The following is a 16,877-nucleotide window of genomic DNA, read 5'->3' on the forward strand; positions in this document are numbered from 1 at the left end:
ATGCGGAGAGCTGACTCATTGGAAAACACCCTGATGCTGGGAAAGGTTGAGGGAAGGAGGAGAAGGGGATGACAGAGGATGAGATGGTTGGATGGTATCACCAACACAATGGACATGGGTTTGGGTGACTCTGAGAGTTGGTGATGGACAGGGAGGCCTGGCATGCTGTGGTTCATGGGGTCGCAGAGTCGGACACTACTGAGCGATTGAACTGAACTGAGCTGAAGACAGAATCATCCTCCTTTATACATTCAATAAGACTTTTCCTTCTCAACCAGTTTCCATCCTCCAAACGGCAACTTTGTTAACTTCATAACTGGCTTAGTCCTTTGTTGGGACCAGCATTAATATCACGCAGGGAATACCTCAGCTTCTAGGCATTCACAGCTTTTAAACAGTCTCTCACAGTCCTCATTTAGGTGGCCAATGACATTTTTTGAAGGGATACAATATTCTGGACACAGAACCCAGTCATCATTAGTAGTTTTTTCCTTTGTTTCACAGTTTCTTAAAATTTTAAGAAAAATGATCTCAACTCCAGTCTCCCTTCTGTCCCACTCCATCCCACCCACCCCACACAATACACCAGTAATAGCCAAAAACTACACACATTCTATCCTGTAAAAAATGCAGAGTTAACCCTCTTGGGAAGAAGGCTGTGGGTTGTGGAGATGCACTTTGAAGATCTACAGTGTCGCTTGCTCTCCCACATCACACTCTACAAGTTCTGTCCATCATAGAAGACGCTTTGCTTTTCTTAGTGAAGTTCAGAATGGGTTGCATTGAAACACTGATTCTTCTTCCCCTCCACCAAGATGGGTGTGCAAACTGTACAGCATGGAACAACTTTAAAGCACTTAGGCTGCTGTAGGGCACAGAAACTATACTGGCTCTTCAAAGCACATCTTCTCAAGCCATCTTTATGGTGTCGAGACAAGTAGAACTCCTTCTCTCCCCACTTGAAACCCACAGTCAGATGTGACAGTCACTGGTATTCAAGAGAGTTAATTCTTGTTTTCTTTTTTGTCATCATCCTCTGAGGGATAGGAATGCCACATGAGCATTTCCTCATAGGAGGCTATGACAACCTGTGGGCACTTGACTTTGGCCTCCTTGGCAGGGACCAGGTCAGTCTCATCAGAAATTTTCCATTTCATCAGGAACATGAGTTCTCCATTGGAGTCTGTATCTTCAATAATCTGCTCAGCTTCCAAACCCCAGGCAAAGCCTTGTGACTTTTCTGATTCTTTTCTTCTTCTTTGGTTTGCTCTCCTCCCTCATATTGTCTGAATCAGAATCAGCTTTGCACTTGTCTTCGTCTGATTTATCTGTCTTGGGTGCTGTTTTCTGTGACTGCAGAAACTCAGCAGTGAGATCAGGGCAGTCAGGTTATCTCCCGGCTCCCATGTGTTGTCCTCATCTGAGACTCTCTGCCACTTTAGGAGATACTCCAGTTGGCCCTTTACCACTTGCCAGTCTAGAACTTTTTCCACCACATATTCCTCTTCCTCTAGCACCTCCTCTGCTTTCTTCTTGTTTTGATTTTTCCTCACGGTGCCTGCCAGCTTTCTGGTATAAAGGGTGACGGCTACTCAGAGCAGCACCCACAAACCCGAGAGGAATCAGTGAGGCACTGCTGGCCGGGGCGTGGTGACTGTGATGGAACACTTAGAAGAGCTGCCCTTTCTGTGCAACCCATTGTTGCTAACAGTAGGCACTATGGTGTACAGTCGATCTCTAGGACTTACTCATCTTGCCCAACTGAAACTTGGTACCCTTGACCAGTACTTCCCTGATTCTCCCCCCTCCCCTAAGTTTTGAATGGTTCCTGGCGTATAGTAAGTCCTCAATAATTACTTGTAAAATAAATGGATGGATGCATAGGTGGATGAATTTTTTTTCTAATATTGCTGAAACCCTTCCTCATATGAAGGGACCCTAAATATCATTCCCTTGAGGCTTCCATAACTTGAGAAAATGTCTACAAATTCCAGAAATTTTTCTTATTCTCAAAATAATCTGGGGCAGCCAGACTTCTTTTGACACCAGGGGGGTCATCCCTACATTGTTCCAACTCTTTCTTTCTTGCTGCCTGAATGTGTCACTGGAAAACCTGTGTTCTGCACAGTCATAAGAGACTGGTTCACCTGAGAGGACCATAGGGGTTCTCTAGGGAGGACATCCCACTCCTTCAGGACCAGGGTGAGTGTGTGTGTGTGTGCACGTGCAGAACTGAACCTTTCCGTAGGCTCATTAGCATAACCACAAATGCAAAAACAAAACCAAAAAATTTGTTCAACGCTACTGAAGTGCAATATGACAATATCAATTATTAAATCTTCTTTAGAGAAAATTATTCCAAGCCATCACCAACTCAATGGACATGAGTTTGAGTAAGCTCTGGGAGTTGGTGATGGACAGGGAGGCCTGGTGTGCTGCAGTTCATGGGGTCATAAAGAGTCGGATATGACTGAGCAACTGAACTGAACTGAGCTGAACTGATTCCAAGCCTAGCCCATTCTTCAAATCAAAATTGAATTCTTCCTTTTATGCCTATAATCTGAGGTTGGTATAAAACAGAGTCAAGTCTTTGGGGATGAAATTAGATGATTTCTTTCTCCTGAAGGGTAGGGGCACTTAGGAGAAAAGTCTTCAAGAGCACCTTCAAATTTTTGCTTTGGGAAGGACCAGTGAAAAAGCCCTAAAGAGCAAAAGTATATGGTGCTTCTCAGCCTATAAAAATAATGTTCCTTTGGGGAAAACAAAACAAAACAAAATCCCACCACCAGTTCTGTCTCAATGATGCTAATATGCTTTGGGGGAATCATCTTCCATTTAAGAGGAGCTTCATTTACTCTGGATCTTCCTCAACCAAGGTGATTGTCTTGAGCTTTACTCTTAGGAAAGCATTAAGTTTCCTTTCATTTTCTAAATACAGTGAATTAACTTATTGCAGAGATTAATTTAACACTAGTGATAAAACTTGGATTGGTTGCTTGTTTTCTAAGAAGAATCCCCATAACGTTTTAAAGAATAAGATATAAAGAGTTTTGCTCAGTGCTTGGCTCATAGAAAGCATTCAAAAAGTATTAACTACTGCTATTATTGTTGTTATTGCTGCTACAACTAGTATTGTTATTAGTGGTGGTAGTCATTGGCCTGGCATCCAGTCCTAGTGGTAGGTATTTATTATGAGAAAGAAGTGGAATTTAGTGACATACAACACATGTAAAGTGCTTAATATGGCCTTTGACACAAAGCAAGCATTTAGTGAATTTAAACAAATTTAGAAAATGTGAATGTATTAGGGTAGATTTGGCTGCATAAATAGAGACCAAAATTTAATGGATTAAAGAAACATAAATTTATTTTTCATTCATGTTACAGTAACAGGTGAGTGTTCCAAGTGTTAAAAAGAAGTTTTCAGGCAATTTAGCTGTGAGCATGTATAAAAATTTTATTACAACTAGGCACAGAAGGGAAATGGACCCTAGAAAGGCCACTTCCCAAATTTACTATTGGTAGGGACATTTGATAGGAAGAAAGTTCAGTTAGATAATCATTGTTAGACTAGACACAGAAAGAAAAGAAAGTCTGGTTAAAGGTCAGTAGACTCTTGATTGACAGCTGGCAACTGAGTGTGTGGGTAATTGGGCATGTGGGTAATTGGTTTCTGAGAGCAAACCTTAATCCCATTAAAGTTCACAGAAAATTGCTTAAGCATTTTATCAGGAATGCTAACTTCTCAGAAAGAGGTTATAAGCAAAATGGTTTTGCCTTTCAGACCAGGTTTGAAACAGTTTCTCTTATGGATGGGACCATGAGCTGCTCTGCCCGCTCTCGTCTTTCAGGTACTCTGGTTGATGGTAGCTCTGCCATTTTCAGTATATGGCTTTAATGCTATTCTGGTCATTGTCAACAGCCAGTGAGAAAGAGGAAAAGAACAGAGATTTCTTCCTAAGAAATTTTGCCTAAGGAAATGAGCCAGAGGTGGAAGCGGATTTTTTGCTCCCACATCATTTAGAGCTTAGTTACATGCTCACCAAGCTCCCAATAGGGTTGAAAAGTGCAGTCTGGACATCCAGATCCTGGCTGCAGGACTTTTACTAGGGGGATGAAATGGAGTTTGGGGACAGTAGTGGTTTCTGCCACAATGAGGATGTGCCCAGCCTTTCTGCACCTACTGCTTCTGAAGCAGTAGTTGGCAAACTATGGCCTGCAGGCTAAATCCCACCCATAGCTGTTTGTATAAATAAAGTTATATTGGAAGGCCATGCTCATTCATTTATGCAATGTGTATGGCTGATTTCACACTACACTAAAGGATTGAGTAATTGAGACAGAGACTTCATGCACCAAAGCTTAAAATATTTGCTTTTTGGCTTTTTTAGGAAAAAAAGAAATTGCTGACCCTTATTCTAGAGAGGGTTCTGAATTGCTCATAAAAGTGGACTTGATGGGTCAAAGGAAATGTGCACTGAAAATTTTAGTAGATATTCCCCTTCTTACTTGCACTAGCAGTGTATGGGATTGTGTTACCCAGTCAACAAAGTAATATCAAAATTTTCCATGTGGCCAATTTGATAAGTGAAAATGGTATTTTACTATAGTTTTCATTGTACTTACCTTATTAGTAGTAAGATTTAGTATAAGGGAGTATATATAGTAAAATATATACAGTATTTGGTTTTTGTCCCTCATTGTTGTTGTTCAGTTGCCAGTCATGTCTGACTCTTCATAGCCCCAGAGACTGTAGCGCATCTGTCTTCCCTATCCCTCACCATCTCCCAGAGTTTGCCCAAGTTGATGTCCATAGAATCGGTAATGTCATCCAAACATCTCATCCTCTATCACCTTCTTCTCCTTCTGCCTTCAGTCTTTCCCAGGATTAGAGACTTTTCCAATGAGTCAGATGTTTGTATCAGGTGGCCAGAGTATCGGAGCTTCACCTTCAGCATCAGTCCTTGCAAAGAGTATTCAGAGCTGATTTTCTTTAAGACTGACTGGTTTGATCTCCTTGCTTTCCAAGGGACTCTCTCTCAAGAGTCTTCTCCAGAACCACAGTTTGAAAGCATCAGTTCTTCGGTGCTCTGCCTTCTTTATTGTCCAGCTCTCACATCTGTACATGACTACTGGAAAGACCATAGCCTTGACTTTACAAACCTTTGTTGGTAAAGTGATGTCTTTGGTTTTAACACACTGTCTAGATTTGTCATAGCTTCTCTGCCAAGAAACAATCGTCTCTAATTTTATGGCTGCAGTTGCAATCTGCAGTGATTTTGGAGCCCAAGAAGAGGAAACCTGTCACTGCTTCCATCTTTTCCCCTTCTATTTGCCATGAAATGATGGGGCCAGATGCCATGATCTTAGTTTTATTAATATTGAACTTTAAGTTGGCTTTTTCACTTTCCTCCATCCCCCTCATCAAGAGGCTCTTTAGTTCCTCTTTACTACTGGCACAAAACTTTTAAAACCGATGGAATTTCCAGAGTGATAGGAAGTGTTTTTTGATATTCATGATAAAACCCTTTCAGTCACACCTGAGTTTGTATTAATGAAGTGACTTTTGGAAAATCCATAAGGAAGGGGCTGGTTGCCAGGGGAATCAACCAGAATTAGAGAACTGGAACTTTCAATCTCTTCCACCCTCCCCCCATGCCCTTGGAGAGGAGAGGGCCATGAGATTGAATCAATTAATCATGTCTACATAATGAAGCTTCAGTAAAATTAAGAGAATGGTGTTTGGAGAGCTTCTGGATTGGTGAACAAAGGGAGATGCTGGGTGGGATAGCATAGAAGCTTTATATCCCTTTCACCATTTCTTGTCCTGTGCATCTTCCATCTGGTTGTTCCTGAGTTAGTTATTTTTTTAAATAATAGACTGGTAATCTAGTAAGTAAATAATTTTGCTGAATTTTGTGAGCTTCTGTAGTAAACTAATAGAACTGAAGGAGGGAATCTTGGAAACCTCTGATTTATAGCCAGTGGGTCAAGTGACATTAGCATCTGAAATGATGAAGTGGTGTCTGAAGTCCTGTGAGACTGAGCCCTTAACCTGTGGGATCTGACACTAACTCAGGACTTCCCTGGTGGCTCAGGTGGTAAAGAATCTGCCTACAATGCAGGAGACCTGGGTTCAATCCATGGGTCAGGAAGATCCCCTGGAGAAAAGAAGGGCAACCTACTCCAGTATTCTTGCCTAGAGAATTACATGGACAGAGGAGCCTGGTGGGCTACATTCCATGGGGCTGTGAAGAGTTGGACATGACTGAATGACTAGCACGTGTGCACAAACACATACACACTGCAGACAGTGTCAGAAATGAGTCCATATTGTAAGACACTAAACTGGGGTGGAAGAATTGCTTTCCAAACTCAAATGTTTGGGAAAACCCACACATTTGATGTTAGAAGTGTGGGTATAGTAGAGTAGTGTAAAAGTCATACAAGAGAGTCATATAAGTGTGTTTTTCTTTTAGACTAATCATGATTGTAACTAATCATCTTTTAAGAATATTTGCACTTTCTTTTCTGTGGACTACTACTTGTCTTTTGCACATCTATTGGCAAATATTGGGTTGTTAATTTTGTATAATAATTTCTAGGGGGTTTTATATGCTAGGGAACCAAGCCATTTATGATACAAATTGCAAAAATTGACCTCATTTAAGAATTTTTAAATTTTTAACTTAATTTTATTATTATTATTTTTTACTGCTCATGGGCTCTTCATTGCTGTGCATCAGTCAGTTCAGTTCAGTCGCTCAGTTGTGTCCAACTCTTTGCTACCCCATGAATCGTAGCATGCCAGGCCTCCCTGTCTATCACCAACTCCCAGAGTTCACTCAGATTCACGTCCATCGAGTCAGTGATGCCATCCAGCCATCTCATCCTCTGTTGTCCCCTTCTCTTCCTGCCCCCAATCCCTCCCAGCATCAAAGTCTTTTCCAATGAGTCAACTCTTCACATGAGGTGGCCAAAGTACTGGAGTTTCAGCTTTAGCATCATTCCTTCCAAAGAAATCCCAGGGCTGATCTCCTTCAGAATGGACTGGTTGGATCTCCTTGCAGTCCAAGGGACTCTCAAGAGTCTTCTCCAACACCACACTTCAAAAGCATCAATTCTTCAGCGCTCAGCCTTCTTCACAGTCCAACTCTCACATCCATACATGACTACTGGAAAAACCATAGCCTTGACTAGACGGACCTTAGTCGGCAAAGTAATGTCTCTGCTTTTGAATATGCCATCTAGGTTGGTCATAACTTTTCTTCCAAGGAGTAAGCATCTTTTAATTTCATGGCTGCAGTCACCATCTGCAGTGAGTTTGGAGCCCAAAAAAGTAAAGTCTGACACTGTTTCCAATGTTTCCCCATCTATTTCCCATGAAGTGATGGGACCAGATGCCATGATCTTCGCTTTCTGAATGTTGAGCTTTAAGCCAACTTTTTCACTCTCCTCTTTCACTTTCATCAAGAGGCTTTTTAGTTCATCTTCACTTTCTGCCATAAGAGTGATGTCATCTGCATATCTGAGGTTATTGGTATTTCTCCCGGCAGTCTTGATTCCAGGTTGTGCTTCTTCCAGTCCAGCGTTTCTCATGATGTACTCTGCATAGAAGTTAAATAAGCAGGGTGACAATATACAGCCTTGACATACTCCTTTTCCTATTTTGAACCAGTCTGTTGTTCCATGTCCAGTCCTAACTGTTGCTTCCTGACCTGCATACAGATTTCTCAAGAGGCAGGTCATGTGGTCTGGTATTCCCATCTCTCTCAGAATCTTCCACAGTTTATTGTGATCCACAGGCTTTCTCTAGTTGTGGTGCACAGGGGGTCTTCTCTAGTTGTGGTGTGAGTGCGTCCAGTGGTAGTGGGTTCTCTTGTTATGGAGCAGAGGCATCTAGGATACATGGGCTTCAATAACTGTGGCTCACAGGCTCCTGAATGCAGGCTCTGTAGTTGTGGCACACGGGCTTACTTGCTCTGCAGCATGTGGGATCTTAGTTCCCACCAGGGATAGAATCCATCTCCTCTGCATCGGCAGGTAGATTCTGAACCACTGGACCACCAGGCACATCTCTTCCCCATTTTTAAAAACATTTTTATCTATTTTTAAATTTTTGGCTGTGCTGGATCATCATTGCTTTGCGTGGGCTTTCTTTAGCTATAGTGAAAGGGGCTACTCTTTACTGCCATGCACAGGTTTGTCATTGTGGTGGCTTCTCCTGTTGTGGAGCACAAGTTCTATGTGCACAGGCTTCAGCAGTTGTGGCATGTAGGCTCGTGGTTGCAGCTTGTGTGCTCTAGAGTGTGGGCTCAGCGGCTGTGGTGCACGGGCTTAGTTGCTCTGCGGCATGTAGCATCTTCTCAGACCAGGGACCGAACCTATGTTCCCTGCATTGGCAGGCAGATTCTTATCCACTGCACCACCAGGGAAGTCTTCTACCCAACTTTTTAATGTATTCCTTTTACTTTGCTTATGAAAATTTTTAAATTTTTAATTTAAAAAATAGTCAAATTGATCAATCTTCTGTTTCATGACTCTGACATATATTATGCTTAGAAGGCTTTCCTATATCAAGATTGTACAAAAATTTCTTCTATTTTTTTCCTAATAATTTTGTGGTTTTCAGTTTTTATATTTAAATGTTCACTGCATCTGTAATGTATTTTGTTTTAAGATTAGAGGAATGGATTCAATTCTTTTCTAACTGGCTATCCATTCTATGAACACCATCTCTTTAATAATGCATCTTTATCATATATTAATTTCCTGTATGTTTCTGTGTCTTCCTGGGATATTTCATGTATATTTATGGGCTAGTATTATGTTGCTTTAATTAATGTACCTTTATATCACATTTTAATATCTGGGAGGGCTAATTTGCCCTCATTATTTTTTTTAATGAGATTTTTTTTCTGGCTAGTTTTATTTGTTTATTTTTCTATATAAAATAGTTAAAGTATACTGCTGATAATTCTTATTTGGATTGCATTAAATTTATTACATTAACTTGCCAAAATTGTTATCTTTATGATGCTGATGTTAGTTCTAAAGTATGGACCTAGTGTACCTGTCCATTTGAAGAACTTGTGAGTTTTTCTGACTATGACTATGACATATTTCTGAGACTGACCACCTTTTTCATTCCTTAAATTGGCTTAAGTTATTGTTTTTATTTCTGGAATACAACCTGTTCCACAAGTACAGCAGATCTAGGAGTGAACCAGTTGTGTAATGATATTCACAGAGCAAATGCATCTTACTGTGAGTGAGTGAGTGAAGTCGCTCAGTCGTGTCCAACTCTTTGCGACCCCATGGACTGTAGCCTACCAGGCTCCTCTGTCCATGGGATTTTCCAGGCAACAGTACTGGAGTGGATTGTCATTTCCTTCTCCAGGGGATCTTCCCGACCCAGGGATCAAACCCGGGTCTCCCAAATTGTAGACAGACGCTTTACCGTCTGAGCTACGGAAATGAAAAATCTGTGAATTTTGCCTTGCCATTCTTAAGTGTTTGTGGTCATTCATAGAATAGGATAAGGAGACCATGACACAGAGGGATCACATTATCTAAAGAAAGTGTTGGTTTGAACTCTTAAATCTGGAAAGCCTTTTTCATAGGTTGAGCTTTTAAGAAGCATGCCCTGGTCTAGGATGTGTGAATCTCAGAGGAACAGGCAGTAGAGCAGAGAAGTGAGACTAGGAAGGGAGGAAGCCAGCATAGAGTGTTGTCATTGAGCAGCTTATCTCTGTGGGCTGCCGTGGCTCAGTCATACTCTGGACCTCTGGGAAAGGGTAGAATACATCTCAGGATTGTGCGACCTAAAAACCAGAGCATCTGGGGTATTTACCAACTCCAACTTGTCGTTGATTGAATGCTGCTTCTGGTGCCATCAGCTCCCAGGCACCTCTGGCTTGCCTTGAGTGTATGTATATGACTGCCAAAGTCCCAGGCGGAGAGTCACAGATGCTGGTGGATGGGAGTGGTCAGCCTTCACAGGAACAGTGAGGCAGAGACTCTGATAAAACTGTCTTAGAAAGACTTAAATTTCTGCATCCTTAGACACCAGCTGCCTTCCCCTGTTGGGAGGGGATTAGAGCAGTTGATAGTACCATCTATACTGCTTTCTTAGGAAATTTTGCCATCACCCTCTCCTCAGTTGGCATGTTTATGTTTTATGCCTTGGAACTCACTCTTTGCTGTCACTCCTACCACACTGATTGGACAAGAGTCAAAGTGAGCATTGTTATGGGCTTGCCAATAACCTATGACTTGTTATTGGAGTTTGTCTTAGATAAAACAAGCAGGGCAAATCCAGTTCCTCTTTTGGGGATTTGGAGTTGAGAAACAAAGAATCAGTTTCCAGTTAGCAGTAGGAGCTAGAATTAAACTATTAATGTATGAACAGAGAAACATGATAGGTATGTTCAGGCAGAAATCATGCACAAGCTACTTTCTAGAGAGGGGAATATGGAGAAAGAAGAGAAAAAGAGAGAGAGGTGGATAGTGTGGTCAAACCTAAGAGGTCAAACCCCAAAGGTACCTTGTTTCTTGCTTTTGTGAGTCTTGGCTGTTCACATTCTCCTGCCTTCCCATAATGCATTTCTTTATCCTCACAATAACTACCTTCACTCTTTTCTAGTGTTGTTATGAACCAGCTACCATTAATTGTCTTGACCTAAAACACTTTGGCAGAAAATTGGAGAATGATCCCCTAAAAGTGACTCCTGTGCTCCATTTTTGTGGTTCCTTCTCCCTCCACTGTGTCTGGAGGCAGCTAACCTGCTAGTCCTTTCCCTATGGCTGTTGCCAGCTGCTGTGAAAGGCTCCAAGAAAATAAAATCTAGAGAAAATGCTAGTCATTAGGTGGTATAGACTTGTCCTTCCCAGAATAGGCAGTGAAAACATCATATAGCTTACTCTATTCAGAAGCTAAAATTTTATCCTCTCAAGAAAAGAAGAAACCTGACTAATGCCTTTGTAGCTGTAGCCCTCTGCTTTATAAATGGGTCCTGACAGCAAGGAGGTTAGCAGGAAAAAGTTTTAGCAAATTTCCTTCAATGAAACTGGATGAGATCCTTTCACATGTGTTTTTACTGACTTAAGCTTCTTTGAGGAACAGCTTCATCTACTATTCAGAGAAGAAGCTGAGATTGATCAAGTAAAAACAGGCCAAAACAAACCAGGAGGCCTAACTCAAGCCATTTGTATGAAACAAATATGACCCACAGTCAAGTAGCATTAAATACAAATCCAACAACACACAGATATTCACTGGGCACCTATGTTCTGGCTTTGTGCTAGGGGCTTGCAGCATGGAAGTGAGTAAGACAGACATATTCCTGCACTTAAGAGTCTGACCTACTGTGTAGTTCCATGTACTGTATACATCAGTTCAGTTCAGTCTCTCAGTCATGTCTGACTTTTTGCAACCCCATGGACTGCAGCAGCCAGGCTTCCCTGTTCATCACCAACTCCCAGAGCTTGCTCAAACTCATGTCCATTGAGTTGGTGATGCCATCCAACCGTCTCATCCTGTGTCGTCCCCTTCTCCTCCTGCCTTCAATTTTTCCCAGCATCACGGTCTTTTCTAATGAATCAGTCCTTTGCATCAGGTGGCCAAAGTATTGGAGTTTCAGCTTCAGCGTCACAGTCCTTGCAATGAATATTCAGGACTGATTTCCTTTAGGATTGAATGGTTTGATCTCCTTGCAGTCCAAGGGGCTCTCAAGAGTCTTCTCCAACACCACAGTTCAAAAAAGCATATATTCTTTGGTGCTCAGCTTTCTTTATGGTCCAGCTCTCACATCAATACATGACTACTGGAAAAACCATAGCTTTGACTAGATGGACCTTTGTTGGCAAAGGAATGTCTCTGCTTTTAAATATACTGTCTAGGTTTGTCATAGCTCTTTTTCCAAGGAGCAAGCATCTTTTAAATTTCATGACTGCAGTCACCATCTGCAGTGAATTTAGAGCCCAAGAAAATAAAGCCTGTCACTGTTTCCATTGTTTCCCCATCTGTTTGCCATGAAGTGATGGGACCATATGCCATGATCTTAGTTTCTTGAATGTAGAATTTTAAGCAAACTTTTTCACTCCCCTCTTTCTCCTTCATCAATAGTCTCTTCAGTTCTTCTTCACTTTCTGCCATAAGGGTGGTGTCATCTGCATATCTGAAGTTATTGATTTTTCTCTCAGAAATCTTGATTCCAGCTTGTGCTTCATCCAGCCTGGCATTTAGCATGATGTACTCTGCATATAAGTTAAATAAGCAGGGTGACAATATACAGCCTTGATGTAGTCCTTTCCCGATTTGGAACCAGTCCATTGTTTCATGTCTGGTTCTAACTGTTGCTTCTTGACCTGCATGCAGATTTCTCAGGAGGCAGGTACAGTGGTCTGGTATTCCCATCTCTTTAAGAATTTTTCACAGTTTATTGTGATTCACACAGTCAAAGGCTTTTGGCGTAGTCAATAAAGCAGAAGTAGATGTTTTTCTGGAACTCCCTTGCTTTTTTGACAATCCGATGGATGTTGGTAATTTGATCTCTGGTTCCTCTGCTTTTTCTAAGTCCAGCTTGAACATCTAGAAGTTCTTGGTTCATGAACTGTTGAAGCCTCGCTTGGAGAATTTTGAGCATTAGTTTGCTAGCGTGTGAGATGCGTGCCATTGTGCAATGGTTTGAACATTCTTTGGCATTGCCTTTCTTTGGGATTGGAATGAAAACGGACTTTTTCTGTATACCTTTTCTCGTATACAACAAATTGGGGTTTGAAGAGGCAGAGGAACCAGAGATAAATTTGCCAACATTCACTGGATCATGGAGAAAGCAAGGAAATTCAATAAAAACACTGCTTCATTGACTATGCTAAAGCCTTTGTGTGGCTCGCAACACACTGTGGAAAATTCGTAAAGAGATGGGAGTACCAGATCACCTTACCTGTCTCTTGAGAAACCTGTATATAGTTCAAGAAGCAACAGTTACAGTTGGACATGAAACAACTGACTGGTTCCAAATTAAGAAAGGAGTATGACAAGGCTGTATACTGTCATCCTGTTTATTTAACTTATATGCAGAGTACATCATGCAAGATGCCAGGCTGGATGAATCACAAGCTACAATCAAGATTTCTGGGAGAAATATCAGTAACCTCAAATATTCAGATAATACCACTCTAATTGTAGAAAATGAAGAGGAACTAAAGCGACTCTTGCTGAGGGTGAAAGAGGAGAGTGAAACAACTGGTTTGAAACTCAATATTCAAAAAACTAAAATCATGGCATCAAGTCCTATCACTTTATGGCAAATGGAAGGGGAAAAATTAGAAACAGTGACAGATTTTCTTTTCTTGGACTCCAATATCACTGAGGATGGTGACTGCAGACATGAAATTAAAAGATGCTTGCTTCTTCAAGGAAAGTTATGACAAACCTAGATGGTGTGTTAAAAAGCAGAGCTATCACTTTGCCAACAAAGATCCACCTAGTCAAAGGTATGATTTTTCTAGCAGTGTTTTTTAAAAAATTTATATGCATTTATTTTAATTGGAGGCTAATTACTTTACAATATTGTATTGGTTCTCTAGTAGTCTTGTACAGATGTGAGTTGGATATAAAGAAGGCTGAGCACTGAAGAATTGAAGCTTCAAATTGTGGTGCTGGAGCAGACTCTTAAGAGTTGTCTGGACTGCAAGGAGGTCAAACCAGTTAATCCTAAAGGAAATCAGTCCTGAATATTCATGGAAGAACTGATGCTGAAGCTGAAACTCCAATACTTTGGCCACCTGATGTGAAGAACTGACTCATTGGAAAAGACCCCGATTCTGGGAAAGATTGAAGGCAAAAGGAGAAGAGGGCAGCAGCAGAAGAGATGCAATAAAAGACTCAATGGACATGAATTTGAGCAAATTCCAGGAGATGGTGGAGGGCAGAAGAGGCCGAAATGCTATAGTCCATGGGGTTGCAAAGAGTTGGACATAACTTAGCGACTGAACAGTATACCTCAATACAAAATAAAAATTAAAAAAAAAGAGTCTATAGGGAAGATGGACATGGAATACATGTTTATAAGCAAGAGCATCACCAAAGGATAGGGCACAAGAGTAGGTCAGGAAAGGCCTCTCTCAAACATTTTTTTTTTTTTTTTTAAAGCTGAGACCTGAAGAATGAGCAGGGGGGAGAGCCCTCCAGGAATAAAGTTACTATTTAAAGAAGGGGGCAGTGTCCTGTATTTTATGTGATTTCTTTGTGCCTATAAAACTCCATGCCCAACTCTGCATGGAGCTTTCTCAAGAGTAAGTCACTCATGTTTTGGAGTAGTGGTGGTTTTTGATCACTTTTTTATCCTCTGCAGCAGATGCTTTTGATGCTGGTATATCAGACTGCTGTGGGACACCTGCAGACAACTGCCTTACAGGCTGTGGGACCTTGGGCAGGAAACTTCCATTCTCTGGGCCTCAGTTTCCTTGTATAGAAGTGGTGAGTTGGGATGAAGTGGTCTTCAGGGTCAACCTTCTTGGTACTCTCTGAATATTTCACTGGGTTCATGGTGGGGAAGTTCTGCTCCAAGGCCTCCCTCTGGGTCAGCCAGGGACAGGGGAAAGAAGGAGAAGGAGGATGGGCCTTCGTATATATTCATCAAATTGTTGTTGAAGTGTGCTGGGTACCAAGGGCTGTTCTAGGCACAGGGGATAGAGGTGAACAAGGCAGAGTGTCAGTTGCCCACTCTGATTCAGTCAAAGGACCATGAATGAGGAAAAGCTTGGAAGTTATAAAAGGAGAAAACAAGTCTATTCCTCACTTTGTTATCCAGTTGGCACCTATTGATATATGAGTGCAGGGTTTTTGTTTGTTTGTTTGTTTAAAATTAGAGTACTCATTTGCTCTCTAGCAAGAAACAGAACCTTGTGGGAAAATGATATTTAGGGCAGAGATATTTTAATGAGAAAAACTTGGGACTACGGGTGCTGCCCTGGGGAGTGAGGATAGGATGAATAATTACAGCAGGGTCTGAGGGCAGCCCAAGGATGTGAATGTCTGGCTGTGGGCAGGAAGAAGGGTCAGTTCAGAGGTGGAGGAAGGGCCCTCTGTCTTAGGTCTCTCAGTTTTGCCAGTGGCTTGTCCTAAAGTTACCAGTTAGGTCACAAAGCTTTTTTTTGTAATTGGGGAGTTGAGGTGGGGAGGGGATGAAAATAGAAATAATTTATCTTCCTAAAGCAACAGATCTGGGCATAAGCCCAGTGCTACTGAAAGGGTCCTTTTCATGATGCGTGGGCAACTCTCTCTGCTTCCTAAGTCATCGGAGAGGCGATAGGAATGACTTTCAAACATGGACTCTGTCAAGTGATGCAAAACTCCCATGATTTACAACCCAAAGAAGTTTATCTTGCTCTGGGAAAAAAGAAGACCTTGGAACCAAAGCTTCACATTTAGAAGCCAATACAAACATCTTAAAATAACTCCCCCTCCTCCCTCCTGCTCCCATAATGAGAAATGGAGAGATTAAACAAGAGGTGGAGGGCTATGGGTAGGACCATTGCAATCACCAGTGATTGAGCTTCAAGGTCCAAGGCCTTTGTTGTGGGCATTGGAATCCTAATGATTTATAATTAACTGCAACAAGAAAACCAAATGCCATGCACTTTCCTAACAGAGCTACAAAAATAACCACATTCACAGTGTTTGTAAAATTGGAAACAAATGTTCTAAGGAACATAAGTGCTCCATGCTGTCCTACACAAGCTTTGGAGGAAGAAAAATATTGGCACTCAGTCACAACTATAAATGATGAGCCAATATCATTTGTCATGGGAAATTCATCTAGGCAAAATCATATTGCACCATTAGGCCTCAATGACTCTGAGAAATAACCATACTGAAATGCTTCAAATTAAAATCAGTCAAGGGGTGGGTCTAACATTCTCTTTCCTCTTCTCTGCTGAATTTTAGAATCTTTATCCTGTCTCTTTATACGGAAGAGCTGAGAAGGGGAAAATAATGCCTAACTGTACCCTTGTCCCTGAAATGGCTTAGACCTATGTGGTTCTTTTTTTTTTTTTAAGTGGGTATGGAAAATGGTAGTAACCATGAAAAGTATGAAGAGACTACAAGGTATCAATAGTACAGAACAGCATGGTGACCTTAGTTCACTGGTGAAGGATGATGGGGAGGGGGCTCTGGTGATTGGCAACTGGATTAATAACATATAACCTTAGTTTGCAAAAAATATTTTTAGGATATATGAATTCTTCTCCATAAATAATCTTAGTTCTTGAGCTAAAGTGGAACATGAAAAGTTTGATTATGAAATTTTACCAAGTTAAGAGAAATTTTCTATCTGTAAGTACTCCTTTGATACTATTAAATATCAAAATCATCAGCAAAGGATAGAGGTAATGATGCTAAAACAATAATGAACTAAGTCTAGGCCTCCCTTCTTTAATTTGCACATCTCTATGAAATAGTCTTCAGCATAGATCCCATTTTACAGGTTGGAAAATAAAGTATCTGAAATCCTGCCAGATTTCTGTTAGCAGCTGGAATAAGGATCCACTACTATTTGACTCAAAAGCCCACACTCTAATTCACTCTGTACATTTCCCCCTTTTAGATTAATGTTTTCCAAATTGTGGTTCATCAGTTCTGAGGGGCCATAGGAAAATTTCAGATGACCTTGCCTCTCTGTCCCTAAATCTGTATGTCAGACAGGTAGAGAATAAAACCCTTTCAACTCTCCCATCTCATAATCTTGCCTCCGATTCTGTGAATTAAGTAATGTGCCTCCTCTCTGGGGACCCAATACAGTAGTATTAGCTGAGTGAGAAGAAATATAGATAAGTGAACTTTTTAATTGACTAACTTGAAGGTAGCA

The 16,877-nt window shown here is 41.2% G+C and overlaps 1 pseudogene; it reads right to left on the reverse strand.

The window, feature by feature from the left end:
• Positions 1-1,004: 1,004 nt before the first annotated feature.
• LOC138441629 (chromobox protein homolog 1 pseudogene) lies at positions 1,005-1,752 on the reverse strand (annotated as a pseudogene).
• Between the last annotated feature and the right edge of the window lie 15,125 nt (positions 1,753-16,877).

Source organism: Ovis canadensis, chromosome 5 (assembly GCF_042477335.2).
Source record: "Ovis canadensis isolate MfBH-ARS-UI-01 breed Bighorn chromosome 5, ARS-UI_OviCan_v2, whole genome shotgun sequence".
NCBI lineage: Eukaryota > Metazoa > Chordata > Mammalia > Artiodactyla > Bovidae > Ovis > Ovis canadensis.